Source organism: Balearica regulorum, chromosome 3 (genome assembly GCF_011004875.1).
Source record: "Balearica regulorum gibbericeps isolate bBalReg1 chromosome 3, bBalReg1.pri, whole genome shotgun sequence".
Classification (NCBI taxonomy): domain Eukaryota; kingdom Metazoa; phylum Chordata; class Aves; order Gruiformes; family Gruidae; genus Balearica; species Balearica regulorum.
In genome coordinates, this window is record NC_046186.1 from 124,855,927 (window position 1) to 124,873,838 (window position 17,912).

Sequence of the window (17,912 nt, forward strand, 5' to 3'; positions counted from 1 at the left end):
TACAAAGCTGGTCTCAATTTTAAGCTACTTGAAAAAGCCAAATTTGTTGCAGTCAGAAAAATTAAGTTATTTAGTGTAAAGGCCATTATTTCCACCCTTGAAGTACATCTCTGTTAGTTTGGCAAGCATCAGCTTGCCTTAGTATTTAGGTTGCACCGAGTAAGCTGTTTTTTTATCAATACTTTTAGAGAACAAGTGAGGCAATTTCAGAATGGCCAAATGCCCTAGCAAAATGACTTTCACAAGAGCATTTCAAGACAATCACATAGACTGCAGTAAAAAACAAGGGGGGGAGAAAAATAGCTTAGAAGCCAGGACACAGCCAAAGAGGGCTGCAGCGCATGCTGTGCAGGAGCCCGGGCAGAGGCCTTGGTTCAAAATCAGCAGTATTTCCTAATGAACCTGCCCTAAGTCTTTGCAAAGCAAGTTTAAGATTAACAGGGAGTGCTCTGGTAGCAGAGAACATATGCTTGCCCAATCATTGATTGAGACTGCTTTTCTCACTATGATTGAACCACTGCTCGGGAAAGAAGAAACGGGAACTGATTCTCAAATAAGCCTCCCAAGATCTGATTCATGTTGCTAAATAATTAGTGTTTGTCAATGAAAAATGAGCACTGAAGCCAAGGTCCCTTAAGCTATCTCAGACACTTTTACTTTTGTATACACCAAAAGTCATTTAAAAAAAATTCAAGACACCGCTACAGCAACCTGGGCAAATACTGGGAGGTTCACAAGGACCACTACTTGCTTGTAGAGACCACGTCCCACCACACACTTTTCCAAACCACATTTAGAAATGAAAATATAACTGAATAAAACTGAATTGGACAAAAAATGCTGGGGATGTCAAACAGAGAATGGTGAAGGTGGCACATAATAGGAAGCATTAGGATCCATCACTGACAGAACGGAGAAGTGCCATCACACATTCATGGAAATGCACAACCAGAGCTGGCACTGTTCAGCCATCTTCTTTTTCTTTGATAACTAAAATGTAACACAGAGGAGAATAAAAATTAACTTTTTTGGGAGGCCAGCCCCGCGGTTACAGCCTATGGGCATGTTTTGCCCAGATAACAATGCCAGTGTCCAGAATTCAATCTCTTCTGTATGCTACTGAATTAAAACAATGCTCTTAACTGCTTGCCCAAGGAAGCACTAACATGGCATTAAAAGTACGTCAGCATCTTTGTATTTAAAACAGTTAACAGGACTCAAGACGTTACGAGGGGATACCAATGGTCTGCAGCTCGGTTCTTTGCACAACATACCACGCTCAAACCACTGACATACCTTTCACACACATTAGCGTTACCTTCCAAAGACAAGCTACTAATTTCTACCTTGATTACTACAGGAAGGGTAACTCATAACAAATTCATTTCGGTTTATATTCAAGGCAAGAAAGTTACATTTAGCATGAACAAAGGCACAAGATCTGAGGGATCTAATACAAATCTAATGCTTAAATAACACCAGCTCCACTTACATCTACAGGTGATCTGGTCAAGAGAAAAATCACTGGCTAATTTAGAGACCCTGAACAGCAACCAGAGGCCACTGCAAACCAAATTGTAAGGGCTAGGTGTATGACACCCCCTCCCCTCTTAATAGCATGGTTTTTTCCTGGCGTTTCATCTGTGACTGAAGTTCAGCCTGACCACGCCCCTTTGGGTTGACATGCTTTGGGCTTTTATTTTGGTTAGAGAGCAAGTTTGGGGAGCGTAAAGCTGTGACCAGGGAAGTATGGCTTGGTGCCCGGACAGGTAGGAGAACACAGAGGGACGTTCCCTTTCTTGGAGCACCTCCTGAAGGTGGGAACTCCAAAGCAAGTTGCTGGGGCAGAGAGGGAAAGCCTTAGCACCTCTGAAGTACTGCAATTCCCCTGCGATGCAGCCAGACAGACTGACGACACAGAGATTTACCGTGCCTCTTCGCTTACCACCAGCAGTCAATCTGACAGCACATGTCACCCAATCCAAAATGGCATTTCTACTGGGGTAAATCCAGGACAAGCCCATTATGCCACATATAATAGTGTCAGAGACCAAAATCATTCCAGTTATGCCTTGCTGGGATCCACCCTGCCTGCGTGGGAGCAATCTCCAGCCAGCAAGCGCCCACCTCCATGCCCCAGCAGCACGAAGCGGCAGGACAGGGGTGCTCTGCACTCACTGGGGAGCCAGGCCAGGCTGCGGGGTCCAGGCATGGGGCTCTGCCTCAGTTTCCCTGTTGCAGACCAGGTCAGTAATGGCTGGCATGCTGGCAAAGCCCTCTGCGAAACAGAGTTGGGCAGTGCACAGCAAGAGCTCCAGCTGGGGACTGGGGAGATATCCTGCTCTGGTCTCCTTTCGTAAGAAGACTGCAGCTTGAAGTGGCTGACCATCCGACTGGTTTCCAGCAAAACGCAACTGGTTCAACCGAAGTTAAGTTGATAAATGAAATATTACTGCTGGTCTCCTCCCTACCCATAGAAGCCAAGCTAGAGAACAGGACGGAAAAAACGATCTCTTTTCACTCTGAACTTCAAAGGCAATTAGAAGAACAGTACTTCCATCACTCACCTGAACCAACAGCATTATATGGACAAATTAGATTTTATTTCATGGCAGATGACAATTCAACCCCTCATTTTGGCTAAACAGTGTTTGTTGAAAGCCTTTCTGGACTTCATTTCCATGATAAAAGGTGTGCATTGTTTGGCTCCCTTCCTTGCCTCATAATATCATTAAGATGACATTCAAGGCGCATGACAGGTACGTTTTTTCCCCCCGTTAAATATACAATGGTCATTTCAGTTTGTTTGCCCTCTATTTCACCCTAGAGGAAATTCTCTTTTCCAATACATCTTTTGTTGATGGCAAGTTTAAGGAAACTGTTTTGCTGAAACGGTATTTTATTATTAAATTTTACATTAGTTAATGTACAACAACATTGGGGGAAAGAAAATAAACACCTGCCTTTCATTTGTACATTCTTACAGCACGTAGGCTGAGGATATCAGCACTCAGCGCACCCATTTGAACTTGCCAAGCCCTTGATCTTCCTACCAAACTCCATCATTCAGGTTGCACCCACCCTTGTAAGAGGCCTCCCAAAAGGCAACTAGTGGCTTGCTACAACTTTCAGTCCTGCTGCCATGAGCACACAGGGCTGAACCCACAGTCCCCAGAGAGGAGGCAGGTCTTGCACCCCCTGCCAACGGAACAGGGTGCTGCTACCTGCTACCCACATCACTGTTACGCATCTGCTGGCCGGGATCAGAGTCTTGCCCTGATGAAATTCTCTGAATGTAGCTGTCTATTTTGAATTCCTACTTTTGCATTCTTTCTGGTCCGTTATTTCCTCCATTTGATTTCTAGATACTCTTCACTGTCTTTTGATCCATTTCCTGCTTCTTTCTTTCTCCCACTCTCTTGTACTCTTTGTTCAACAATAACAACAGATTAGAGTTGAAGAAACCAGAGTGAAGAAGCCTCGGCTCAACTCCTACAAATCTCCAGCCTTGGGAGTGAACCTTTGACACGCTCCATATTTAACTTCTCAGGTAAGACAAACGAAAGAATTTCTCTATTCACAGCTATTTCAAACGCTGTAGAGAAGGCTTAATATTTTAACATTAGAATTGTAATAGCAATTGCAAAAGGAATGGCCTATTTTAAGCAATACACTGACTTTATTGGATGGCTTACAATCATGGCACTGTAACACAGTGAGAGACTGTGCAAGGCAAGAGACTGCGCACGGCAAGAGACTGACACAGACCGGTTAGTGCATAAGGCTTGCACTTTTCACAACGTTTTGGATTCTGAACAGAAATAGGGTTTGGAAGACTTATCGTAGTCTCCAACAGAAACCACCATGCAGCAAAAAGCATAAAATCAGTAATTACGACAGCTTCTCAACACATTCAGCTGCTAAAACCAACCAGGTGTTACCTCAGGCTACAGCTAAAACCAGGTCTAGGAGGTAGACGTACACTGCAGCACGACTAACTGGGACAATAGCTCCTTTCTTCCTCATCCCTAAGTCCTTGAAATCAAAAATAATTCATTAAAAAACCCCCACCCCCACACAAAAAAAAACCCTCCACCAACCCAAACTCCACAGCTAAAACTAACTATAGGCTTGTATAAAAATCCCCTCAGCTGCATTACTTCTATTTTTTTCGTTTGGTTTCTTTTTGCTATGATACTCAAATTACAAAGCCTCCTCTCTCTTTTTGTTGGTGTTACAGATAGCCTATAGCCTTCACTCTGAAACCAGCAACTCAGGAAGAAGCCCAGGAAGTTGTGTTTGGTTTTTCCCCCCCCCAAAAATACAACTTTTAAACAACACACAATGCTAATACTAATTACACCACTGACCATTCAAATCAGCCCCATGATATGTCCTGGGGCTTCCCATTTCGTGGCTACCTCAGACTGCCAACATCATGAACTCTCGTTCAGGCCAGAGTGAAATACCTCAGTACCAACAGACCAAGGATAATTCTTCATTGTTAGAGACCCGGGGTCCACTAGCAACAATCAACATCAAAATGTGCCAAGTGCTAGTCATTCAAAACCAAAGCTTACATCATTTCCGCAAACACGACATTTTTTCTGGAAACTGGCTCATTAGTCCTTGTACGAGAAACCCAAACCCCAGGCAAGACTTACTCGGTCATCCTACTGATACAGTATCACCACTGCTAAAGCAGGAACAGGCTGTTAACACAACTATCTTGCAGTATTATTATTAAGAAGAAAATAGGCTACAAAAAGGTTGGACACTGGGCTTTAACCTGTAAGATCACATCTTTGAAAGGAGCACTAAAAGCAGAGCGTTTTTCAGATGTAAAAATCGACAGCAGTTATCTTGAACAAAACACCGGCAAGCAGGGGTTCAGACACTTCTGCTGTGACCTCACGTCTGTGTGGCTCCAAATACCTGAAAACAACAACCGTGACCCTACTCAGCATCATTGGAGACTCCCAAACCCACCATAACCGCCTGATTCAGAGACAACCACCCCAGGGAACAACAGGGCGCTCTCTCCAGCAAGTCTCATATCGTGTCTCCAAGACAGCTCACTGACCTCTCGGAGGAGTAGCGAAGGGTCTTCCAAGTGATTCTGGGGAACAGATTCCTCAGGTGCAATATACAAGGACCACATATCGGCATGAAAAACTTTAGCATATCGAAGCAAACAACAGTAGCCATCTAGCCTCTGATTTTTGATAGACTCTAAAATCTTGACTTAAAAATTATATTCTACCCAGAGAACTAACATGAATACTGCTTTTTTTTTCCTGGCACTTATGTCTGAAAGCCAGCAGATCTGGAAGTGGTAAAATCATGGTCACTGCAGTCTCGGCACCCACCAATCTTCCACTTGGCATTTCCCAAAGGTGAACTGGGCCTTCAGGTTGACTGCAGAAAAGAGTTCCAGCACTCTGAAGAGAAATAGCTGCATTTTCCAGGCAGTAGTTAACAAAAGTCAAAACCAGGACAGGCAGATTTTTAAAAGGAACAAGAATTTATTGCTCCTGATGACAATAAAAATGGAATATTTGTTTCATTTTAACAATATAATCACGGAAGGAAACGAGGTACAAAACATTCCAGTCTGCTACTATCCACTGAGGTCAATTCAGAGAAAAAGAAACCAAGTGGTATATTTCACCATGGTTAATTTTTTTCCCTAAACAGTTAACTTAGGTACTTTCTGTTTTGGGAAAACAAGATTATCATTTAGAACACTAGATCAAAACAGAGGAGTTTGCTATTTGCAAGAGCAATTCAACTAAGATTTAGGACCATGCTCCGTATTCCATAAATGCGTGACCAGAGAGTTGAAAACATCCCAGCCTCAGCCCACTGCAGTGCCACTGTTGGCACCTTGACACCAGCGTCCCATTGCTTGAGAAAGCAGCTCACCCAGAATTAGAAAGGTTGGGATCTCAATACAGTAACGTGAAGCACAGACAAAACGCATTGAAGTTAAACGTGCAGCTCTACCTTTTGCATGGTCAAGAGGCCCAGGACCCTAATCCTACAGGACAAAGACCAAGCTGGCGGTGGGATCACGTTCCCCACCTCGCTCACCAGGTCCTGAGCTCCTTTGCCAAACCAGGCCCACGGACAGAAGGTTCAGACAGAAACGAAATGAGACCTACAACCTAATACCAACATGTACGTTCCCTCAAGACCTATCAAGTTTATACTGTAAATACTTCTGACCAGCGTGTGAACCACTGTCAGGCATAAAGCAAATTCAAAATAAGGTTTGTTATTACAGTAATATTTGCATAATACTTATTTGTATGTATTATAAGCATAGTTTCAGGATAATTAGCCCAAGGTGAATCGCCCATCTCTTTAATCCTTTAATAACATGCTTGGAATGCAATTTGGAAATTCCCCTCTGATAGAGCAGTCATGCTGCCTGCATAGTGACCATTTCTCAACGTTCATTATCATCAAGCATTTTAGTCTTTTAAAATGGCAACATTTTGATCAATCCACAAAACAGAATATTAAAAATACATACAAAGTTATATTTTTGTCCTTGTTTTATGTACTTGCACACCCTTCTATCTCTCTTTAGAGCATAAAGTGATAATACGGCCAAGCTACTAAATATCAGAAAGGAGATACATTTATATCAAAATACACATAAAACTTATAATGGAAAGACTGCCACAGGCGCCAATCTAATCAAGTTTGCCGAAAATTAATTTCAGGTCCAAAGCTCTTCCATGGCTCCTTGGCATCCTGCCACAGCTTATGACAACCAGAAGTTAAAAATGAAAACAGCTGTACTACCCTAGAACAATGTGAACGCGCTGCTCTGCAAATTGCCCTTAAGGTGACATGTAGGTCCACCACCCCATGCCAACAATCTGAGGAACTTTGGGACTCTCTGAATTCTCACAGCAAGCTGAGCCACTGCAAGCCCAAGTGATTCATGTTATTTTCTGCTAGTCCGCAGCAGCTGTAGAAACATCTCTAAAAGGGTTGGCATGCCCTCCACCAACTCAGCGCTCCACCTAGCACTGGTATGTCCACGTGGTCCTCACCTGTCAAGCTTGGCTTCAGCCAACAGTCCATTACGTCTTCACGGTGTTTCTTTTCCACTTGTTTAGAAGAGGATCCTAGTTAAAGCAATCAAACTTCTGGTTTACCTCAACCTATCAGCAATAACCATGTAAACAAGCATCTCTCAATCCTGCTACACACCTACAGTGTATCTAAACGCTGATCTTTGTTACACACAATTCAGCAGCATAATCTCACTCAGGATTTACTACCCGATTAGGATGACTCAGACTAAAACCACAGATCAGATAAGAGCTATGTACTCCCTATCACTCACACCTGCCCACAAAGAGGGTACCATCATCCTTGACTCCCAGAGCTATTTACCAACATTCTGGTATCTTTCAACATTTTTTACAATCCTTACGTTTCTAATGTGGTTCAGAAATGTAACTGAGCAATATAAAATTATCTCAGATACGTTCTGCATATTTTCATATGAAGATTATTTAAAACCTCAAGCACGTTATTTAAAGCCTCCTGACACATAGAGATAATCTGAAAAAGACAAAGTGAAACTCAACTGGATTGCATTTTTTTAATTTACCTCCATTTACCTTCTACCTGAGTTTTATTGAAGCGTTACTCCTTCGAGCCAGGTCCTGACCAGCAATAAAGCTACTTTACACACTTCAGCGATGGAAAGCTGCAAAGCTGGCTTAATAGGTCAACTGGGGTGAGGGAATCCCCCCGCGGTGCGGAGCAGGGGTACCTGGTACGTCACATCCTCTCCCAAAACAAACTATGGAGCATAACCACTGCGCCTCATTTTATCCTAGGCTGGTGCAACAGCCTTCCTTTCCCAAAGCGTTGTAAACCAGCACAACCTAAAGCAGCCTTGCAGCTGCTGCACAACAGGCTAAATGAGTCTCCTCCCCACAGGGAAGCTCAGGGACTGCGGCACAGGGGACATGAAACTGCTCTTCTCCAACCACAGGCCACGTAGACCTAACACCTGGGGCCAGAGATTTCCGTGCTGGTGCAGGCACAATGGCAGAGTCACTTCTTGTGGTCCTCAAGAGCTAAACTGATCCCAGGCTCGTAGTGCAGACCAGAAGCTGATGGATATTTTTCCACAAATGAAGTAATCCATTTGCCTTTTAAAAAGTGCAGCTCATTGCTTGTCCTGAAATCTGCATGCACTAAAAGGTCATGACTTACAGTAGTCCAGACTTCTGTTCTGAATCTCACTATTCTGTAACATTTCCACTTTTATTTCTCCTTTTACCGCATTCCTTGTCCAGGTCCCTGCAGCAATGCAAACACGAATCCAGGGAGCAGTTATTTCAATCCATACTTTCCTACAGCAGACTCGCACCAGGGCTAAACACAACCACCTGCTGACTCAGTATTTTACAGCCTTGCTCCAGACCATCAACCGCCCCAGCCCCCACGCTTTCCTCACACTATCCCATTTAGAAGCTAACTCATCCTCTTTCCCTAAGAAACTAATTTAGGCATCACAGGTTTTAAGTTTAAATGGCTTATGCCAATGCCTAAAGCTGCACAATCAGATTCTTCTGTTAACAAATTTGACACAGGGCTGAAAAATCAAATTTGTCTATTTTTACCCTTAAACAAAACCATATACGGGCTGCAGTGGTAAACCGCTATTCATTTCAATATCCAAATACTGATTGCTTGCATCCAGTCTCTTGTGCCAAAATCCCGTCACCAACAACCAGTCCAGGCATGTTGGAGGCCGCTGAACTGATTTATCTCTGCGTTGCTACTTCCAGACAGTTCAAGACAAATTTGAAGACACTACTACTAACCTACACTAAGATAAAAACCCATCTCATTTCTCCTTCAGGTAACAGTGAGGATTATATAAACAGCTTTCCCTAAGCTGGGGCTGCGGGGTTTGTGCTTCACTTGTATGGCTTTAATACAGCTTTTTTGTTTCTACCTGCAGTCCTATCCTGCCTTCAGCTGAAGACTTGAAAGGGACAAACAGAATATATTTTAAAAAATAAAAATAAAAAAATCCCCCAGAACCCTCAGTCAATAATCCATTTTTAGGAAAGAATTTGTGCTAAAATGAGGTAAGTGATAACTTTCCAGATCTCCTGTTATCCAGAGTGCTATTTTAGGGAGAGTGTGACTGCATTCGCGCTTGTCGCATAGTCCTGCTTCCAATCTCCTGGCAGATCCCCAGCACATTCCAGTATTTAACGCACAACGCTTGTTGGGATGCAGTCCCACTTATCTCCCAGACACATTGACTAAGACTTTCCCACATAAACTGACCCACCCATTAGTAGCAAGAGGTCACTCAGTACAATCAGCCTTCAAATGAGAAAAACAATCAGGAAAAGCTTCTCTGATGCCCAAAACACAAAGAGAGTAAAATACAACAGGCTCCAGTGTTTGTTTTCTCAAAACTTAAAGACTGCAAGACAGATTTTCAACTGGTACAAACCAGCGTAGCTCCACCAAAGTCAACCAGATTTTTTTCAGGCTTAGGATCCGGCCTCTTAAAAGCATTTAAATTACAACAAGAATATGTTACTCTGAAAAAAGGTTAAAAAAAAAGTTAGCAAATAATCCATTCACCTTTGACTATCATGAAACTGTAGAGAATTATTCATAGTAGTATGTACAGAAAAAGGTCGCAATATTTTAAGTTAAAAAATAAAGTGAACATTAAACTAACTGGGCTACCTTTACCACATACGGACCCTACATGACAAGAAATACCTGTTAACTTAAAGTGAACTGCAGCATGGTAGTTTAAAGCCTATTTTTCTCCCAGCTTATCATATCCAAGTCAGGCTGACTATAGGACCATTCAAATTTCAAGACGTGCGGATCCCATGCGTTTAGAAAGTTCAGGCACCCAAAACCAGTGTACGCTGCTCAACTTCCCCGCTTTCAGATTTTGTATAATCTAAGTGGCAAGGCAGGAAATAAGATCACTAGCTTTGCCTGATACAGGGTCTAAACAAGGATTCTCTACTGGATGATCTTCCTATATCAAAATGCCACTGACTTCCATAAGGCAGATTTGGGCCCAAAGTACCCTTCCAAAAGCACAGAGGCCAGTAATTTGCTAGCGAGAGGCAAAACCTGCTTTCTCCAAGCACAGGCTAGAATGATTAGCTTCACGCATTCCAGTGTTGCTATAAATGTATATGCCACTAGCATACTGGAGCCACAAGCTACCCACCAGTGCAAAGCTCTCCATCTGCAGAGACTAGCTATAGATCACCCTTAAACACTTTAACTAAATATTTGTTTACTAAGAGAAAAGTCAGTGAAAGCCCTTGGGAAGAAAAATCTCATAATTAGTTTAGCTACGGACAAAAGCCAACACTTTCAAACTCAGATGCCCAAACTAAAACCTGTAGGTGTTAAAATAAATTTATCTACGTTGTTATTTTACCTACAGCAGGCAGCACCTTCTCCCTTCTAAGCCAAAAAACCAGAGGATCTACTTGCTGTAATCAGCTGGAGCACTTGTGGTGGCTAGGCACTAAGCAAAATTGATTTAATGAGAGGAAAAAATAAGCATTTAGTCATACTGCACAAAACCATATTTTCTACTCTGCGTTACTGACTGCAGTAACCACAAATCAACCCCACTGTAAACCTGGCTCTAGACCTGCCCAGCCAGCCCTCACCGTGCCGTAAGAAACGATATATACTGACAGCTTTCCTGCCCTTACAAATGCAACGTTCCCTTTTATCACATAAAAGAAAGGATCAAAAGCAGATACTCCGTAACATTCTCTAATAAATTACATCAACAGAAGGATAGGATTAATTCAAGATCAAATGGCAGTAACTTACAAAACCAAAAAATGCAGATCCAGATTACTGCTTGATGGTAAGAAGTCCCCACAACGCCTTGAAGATGACCTTGACCATGTACTTGGGACTGTAACGCTACTGGGGGCCGAACCCCCAGTGAAGACTAAAGACCTCCCAAAGATGCCTGTTCATCTAGTTGGGAGAAATTTCTGCCTGGTATCAAATTCAGCAATCAGTATAACCTTAAAACGTCAGGGCCAGGCTTCCGAGAGGAGCCTCTATGTCACCTCAGAGCACCTCCCACCCAGCTCACTGCCTCACCCAGCCAGCCCCCAGCCACTGACGCCTCTAAGAAAGTGCAAAAATAGAAAATACAACTCCACAAAAGTCGGGGAGGGGGTTATCCTTCCTGACCACTACAGGCACCCAACTGAAGCCCTGAATTGTGAGATTTTAGCACAGTCTTTATCTTAATGTGATGCTATGTTTTAAGAAACCTGAAGGCAAAATTAAAAAAAATTTAAAAAACCCAGACAGAACTAAAAGGTCTGTAGTCCCTACAGACTAAGGCCAGAAAGGATCACCAACAATCATTCAGCCACTTTCTATGGTGGTACTGAACAGCTGAAGCATAAGCGCTTTATTCATTAAGTTGGCTACTTCACGTACATTAACCTATGTGCCATTCAATCATGCAGGCAATGAAGCAGTAGTTTTGTTTGCTTTAGGTCTGCGTATCTTCATCTCTGATTACATCTTCCACCAGCTAAACTAAATCTTTTTACCCACGTATACAACTACGTATCTTCACAGAACCAATATACTGCATACCCCCTCCTACAGACCCAGTTACACGGAGGACAACTGCCCACCTGCCCACCCGTGACTGAAGGCCATTTCAGGGATCACTCCACATTCCCGCAACTGTGTTGAGTCACGATTAACAAAACCAAACCTAGTGGTCACTCCAGTACAACTGAGCTGTCAGTCAATCCCTATTCCTTTCTTAAAACAAACCAACCAACCTTTGCTGCTACTTCTTTGCAAGTCTTTTTCAATGGCAAGTCCACAGTTTCTCCAATTACTTGCAGAAGCATTCCTGTTTCATATTCTTACAACTATACTAACTCCAAGCAGTATGACTTTAACAGAGAAGGAGAAATGTTTTCCTCTTGTGTGCAGCTGTGGATATGTGAACTGTAACAGAAGACTAAATCCAAGAACATCATTCCTGAATGTGTTTCACAGACCATAGGCAAATTGCTCAGCAGGTGTAACTTCAGGATCTGGCCACTGCTTCCAAAAAGAGAACAGCCTATGTTTGGAACCCCAGTAAACAGAAAAGCTCCTTAATTTGGAACATTTACCTGTGAACAGTTTCACAGACCAGTATATTTTTAGACCTATGAACAGAGTATTAATGGCACACCTCTCCTGTTCCAATGGCACGGCTGGTATGACCAGCTAGTCTATTCGTAGGATCTAACAGGTGTGTGTCAGCATCTGTCGGCACAAGATTTTCACACTGAGTGGCTCTTTTGTTCAGTTCTTGCTGCCCTCTTGATGTGAGGGGTTGCTGTATAAATCAAACCAACATACCATTTCTTTTTAAAGTTCTAATGCGCATTCAAAAGATTGTGAAATAAAGATGACTGCACGACAGGATAACATGCTACTCTGGTGATAGTGGTGACACACCAAAGAGATCCCTAGTGTGCTAAAATATGTGCAGCTTGAAAAAAAAAATATAGGCTTGTGTGATATATAAAGAGAATAGCAGGAGGAAAGTGAAAAGACATGAAAAAGTAAGAACATACTGAAATTTTCACTGTTCAAGAAGAAAAAAAATAACCTTACAGAGAACAGGCTGAGAAAAATCTTAATGGTGCTGAAAAACAATAGCTAAAGGTACTGCTCAACCTTAATCTGTCCTTGGCCATAGGGAGATGTATACGATCCCTGAGCACAAAGATTATAGATTGGTGTATATCTCTTCCTGATCACATGCATTGCAAGTAGAAGTAATGTTTTCAGACGCAACCCCGCTCTCCCTAGCTTTCTCAAACAACTATAAAATCAGTTATGAACTCAACCATCAACTAACAATACATACGAAAGTTTTTTCCGTGCAAAACTGGGCTCTAATGAGGAATGGACAATAAAAAAAATGCGTCTGGGATTAACAATACAAGAAAATGAAATAAAGCTGGACAAAATAGAAAAAAGCTGCCTGCTTAAATATATAGAACTGATCCCTATCAGTCTGTTAAAGCTGTTAAATAAGTTGAGATCTACTAGGCCTAAGAAAAATTCCTTACGTGTAGTATGTCTGCAACCCTTTTTTCATTAAAGGAGAGCAAAGCCTCAAAAGGCCCAGCTGTAACTGCTGCAACATTGTACTCATGTTCATTAGAAAAACAAATTCACAACAGATCATTTTAAGAGTAATAATAAAAATCTGACAAATGAAAGCCATATGTGGGGGGAAAAAAACCACTGGGGAAAGCAGCCTTCAATGCAGTCTCTTTGCAGAACACCGACTACACCTCGGTGCCATTTGACTGTACACACGTTTCAGCTCCAACACTTGCTTTACCAGGCGAGTGTTATTTGGTGATAACAATCAAACACAAGATGATTTCTAAGGTGTAAATACACTAGACAGCAAGAGAAGACAACTAGATTTGCACGTTTAGTGTCTCTAGGCCAGATTCCTGCTGGTTTGACTTGGGAAAGTTGCCATGAGCTTAGGCTGAGGTAAGGGTCCAACGTACTGGCAACTCCCCAGCTACATCAGTTGGGAAGAGCAGCAAGCCCGCGGCGCGAGCTCGTGTTTCAGAAAAGCCCTATATGGCTCTACGCAGTCTCCATCATGGACCGCCGGCCTGATCCCATCAGAAGCTTCCACGGCACGGCGTGCATCGCACACCACAGAAAATAGCCTGCACCGCTCTCCTTCGCAACGCCCTCGTTCAACTGAGGGTGGAAAAGATCCAAGAGGTTGCTGGTGGCTCCTCACTCCAACGTAAGGCCATCCAGTTCCCACAGCCCAAGCACCACAGTTTGCAAAGGTTTTCCTACAAGCATGAAATGGCGAGCAGGAGGCCTGTGGTCAGAGATACCAGCCTGGACTGGATTTAGGAGCTGATTCACGGGTAATGGGCAATGATAAACTATTGTACTGGTTTTTAACTTGTGCCCAGATCAGATGACTAAGGAATTTAGGTGCCTATAGAGATTAACTGTCTGAATAACTTTTGCAGTCTGAGCCTTAAACATCTGCTTAAATAGACCTTCTCATCTGTATGCCACAAAATACGTTCACATACTCCTCGCTAATAAAATACAATGCTTATTTTACAAGTAATACAACTACAAATATTAAATCCTGTAACTGATCCACGTTAAAAATAAATCCTTAGTCAGGTGACGCAATATAAATGAGCATTACAGGCCCACCCAATAAAGAGGTTTTAACTGATTAAATTTTATATACATTGAAGGAAAACCAAAACATCTTTCATAAAACGGTTTGGTACGCCTACTTAAAAGGAGCTGAGAGACACGCAGCAGCATTCTAGTTTCCATACATGTAGCATGAACACCTTGCCCCCTCTCTGTTCCACTTCTGTGCGCAGGCAGAGTTCAGTAACACACAGTAATTCCAAGAGCTGCAGGATCCATGCCACCATAGAGATGAAACAGCATCTGTAACGCTTTGTGCCACACAACTGCTGCAAGCTCCTTTTTCATCCAAAAATGCTGCATCCTGCTTTAGCGAGTATCATTTACTGCACTTAACCTGCATTACAGAAAAACGCAAAATGGGCTACGGTTCCATAATCTGACCTCTTTTTCAGTACCAAGTTTATGCTGCTGCATGAAATAACAAAATATTTCCTACCTATTTTATTTATTGCCTATCTAGCGCTGGCTATGACACGTGAGTGAGCCCACTAGTCCATTCCTATAGCCCTACAACCACTGCTAAGTCATGTAGGCATCACAACAGCCATTTCTGTTCCACCGAGAAACAGCGAGAAAAAAGAATGCCAACAATTCTTTAGAAATCGCATCTAGCTGCCATCACCCACCCTTCCTAGCTTTTATCCCATACCATTTTCACCTCCTATCTCTCCCTCCAGAGACTTCCGAGGATACGCAAGTCCTCTTCCAGCAGAGATTTCCTGCAATGGCCTGAGGAGTCACAGTCTCCCTTGACATTTTCACATGGCTGATATCTCTTTGAATAAATTACTTGACACGACCTGCCTCTGTAACCCTTAGACTGGGGAGCATTGTTCCCCAAGACGTCTTTCAGCACAATACATTCACAGGACTGAGTAACAGTATTTTTTCTGAACCAGCTAGACAGTTCAATAAGCAGGTTTCGTAATATTTCTATCCTGTCGATAAAGGTCAAAGGCTGTACCAAATGCTCTGGATCTTGACAGTTCATGTTTATTCTCTCTTACAGTAACCCTGCTTCTGATTCTGAACATTTATCATTTGTATCTATGGACAACATTGAGTAAGTACAATCTAGAAATACAGATCACTACTCACCTTCTTTAAACAAGAATGCCCTTTTTACTCACAATTAAGATCTCAAAATTATAAATTCCATTGCTTACTCTAGTTTTGTATTATCATTCCAAGAGCAAAAGAATCAGCCTTAGAAGAGGACTTCCTAAATAAAACGTCAGACCCTGGGTGCCATGAACAAGGATTTTTCAGAGCTGCTGCAGTCTTACAGTATCTAGCAGAAGTCTGCCATATTTTTTTTTTTTTTTTGTGTTAAATCGGGCCTATATCCATCCAACTGCAAGAGCTATCTGAAAGAGATAATGAAATCAAGGCCATACATTACGCCTTTTAACCGTGCATTCACTTAAGGAATACAAGAATCTATAAAAGCAGCGGATGAAAGCAATCGAAGCAACGCATCTAATTATTGCGAAAGCCAAACACCGCTCCGTCTCGGCATTATTCCCAAGTCCAGCACTCCCACAGTACAAAGCACCGCAGCGCTAAGGACCTGACAGCCGGCCGCGAAGCCCCCGATACGGAGCAGGACGCCCCTCCGCCCCGCCTCCCCCGGGCCGCCCGCCGCAGCCCCGCAGCCGCGCCCGCCCCGCACCCCGCCCCACACACCGGCCGCACCGCCGCCCGCTCCCGCAGCGGCCCCCGCCTCGGCTCCGCCGCCCGCGGCCGAAGAAAAAGAAAATTTAAAATAAATTATAGATATTTTAAAAAATAATAATAAAATAGGAGTACTAGCGGTCCAGAGGCGCAGCGCGCCCGCGGTTCTCCGCACCGCGGCGGGGCGTGCGGCTGCGCGGCAGAGGCGGCACCGCGGGGAGGGCGGGCAGGGCGGTGGCCGCGGCCCCCGGGGAGAGGCCGGGCGGGCCGGGGCCGCCGCAGGGCGGGGCGGCTCCGCGCCCTGACAGCCCGCCGGGGGGGCGCAGCGCCGCGCCGGGGCGGCGAGCTGGGGGCGGAGGAGGGAAGGCCGCACCCGGGCCGCGCGGCTCCGGGGCCGCTGCTCGCCAGCCCGCCAGCCCCGGCGGAGCGTGGAGGGGGGAGAGGCTGCGGCGGGGCTGCGGGAGTCGCCCGCGGTCACCGGCTCGGCGGGCCCGCCGTAGACACACACGCACGCACCCCGGGAAGGGGGGGGGGGTCACCCCCGGCCCGGCCGCCCCTACCTCTCTGCTGCCCGGGCGGCGGCTCTCCCTGCTCGGCGGCGGCTGCAGCGGCGGCGGGGAGTGACCGGCGGCGCCCGCAGCCCCCGCGGCGCTGCGCTGCGCTCCGCCCGCCCGGCCGCGGCGGTTGCGAGGGGCGAGGGGCGGGGACAGCGCGGCGGGGCGGGGGCGAAGCGCAGCCCCCCGCCCCCGCGCCCCTTCCCTGCGGAGGCAGCGAGCGGCCGCCGCCGCCGCCCTGCGGCGCGGGGAGCGGGGCCCAGCACCAGCAGGTGTCCCTCGGCACCCCCGGAGCCGGGCCGCCCTCCCCTCCGGGGCACCGGCGCCCAGCGGCTCGGCTCGGCGGGGGCTGCCCCGCTTTCCCCGGTAAGGGCGGGCGCTGTCCTGGGGGAGCGCGGCGGAGCCCGGCGGGGGGCAGCGCCCGGCCTCTGCCTCACCTGGTGCTGCTGGTGGGGCCTCGCCCTGCAGTCACCCCCAGATCTTCCCCCTCCGTGCAGCGGCCTCCCCGCAGGCCCTCGCTCACAGCCTCCCCTGAACGTTATCCACTGCTGCCAACTGCTCCCAGCTCTCCTTCCCTTTCCTTACATTTATTTGGTTATTGGGTCTCTCTAGACTTCACGCTCCTCCTCCTCTGACACCCTCTCCTACTGCGAAGACAATGTTGGCTCACCCCCAGCATCCATTTCCTCTAGTGCTACTCTCCCACTGCTCTGTCATTGCTAGTGGAAATCCCATCCTGAGCTTGACTTCCTCCACTGCAGAGTCATCCTCTCCCACTTCAGCCCTGCCACCTTCCTACGTAAACTGCCCCATTTGCCAGTGTCACCCAATCCCTCGAAAGTCAACCCCAGCTGCCCTGCAGCACTTCCCCTTTTCCTCCTCCTCTGGGCAGGATTTTGCATATGTCTTTCTAGAGAAAATTGCTAACACACAGCCAGCATGCCTTTCCTCCTTCCCCCACACCCCTCTCCCCACCTAGTCCAGAGGCAGACATTTCTGTTTCAGGTTTCCTTTGCTAACCCTGGCCTCTCTGTTTGCACCTGTGTCCTCATCCTCTTCATGCCCTCTTCCCATGGTTCCCTCTCATCTGCTATCCCCAACCTCTTGCTTGCAATACAGCTATGGACTAGCATTGTCCATCATTTAAAAAAAAAAAAAACAACCCAAAAAACCCAAAAAAACCCGACCATCCACCATTGGTTTAATTTGCCTCTTTAGTTGTCATCCTCTCCCCTCCTGCTTCTCATCCCCACACTCACTCCTAAACACAGTACTTAACTGCTGTCTGGAGTTCCTCTCTTCTCCGCCTATCTTAAATTTCCTCTTATCTGGCTCCTGCCCCTTCACACTCCACTACTTTGCCAAAATTTCCAATAT

At 45.3% G+C, this 17,912-nt stretch overlaps 1 protein-coding gene across 3 annotated transcripts in view; it reads right to left on the minus strand.

The window, feature by feature from the left end:
* SPTBN1 (spectrin beta, non-erythrocytic 1) overlaps positions 1–17,147 on the minus strand; it is a 132,951-nt gene extending 115,804 nt beyond the window's left edge. Inside the window, exon 1 of one of the 3 annotated variants that reach the window (XM_075749917.1) lies at positions 16,973–17,147. The gene's annotated coding sequence lies outside the window, so the exon portion shown is untranslated. Of the gene's footprint in view, positions 1–16,116; positions 16,139–16,541; positions 16,691–16,972 lie in introns of those variants that run through there. The other 2 variants (XM_075749916.1, XM_075749918.1) reach the window with 2 other exon arrangements.
* Positions 17,148–17,912: the final 765 nt, after the last annotated feature.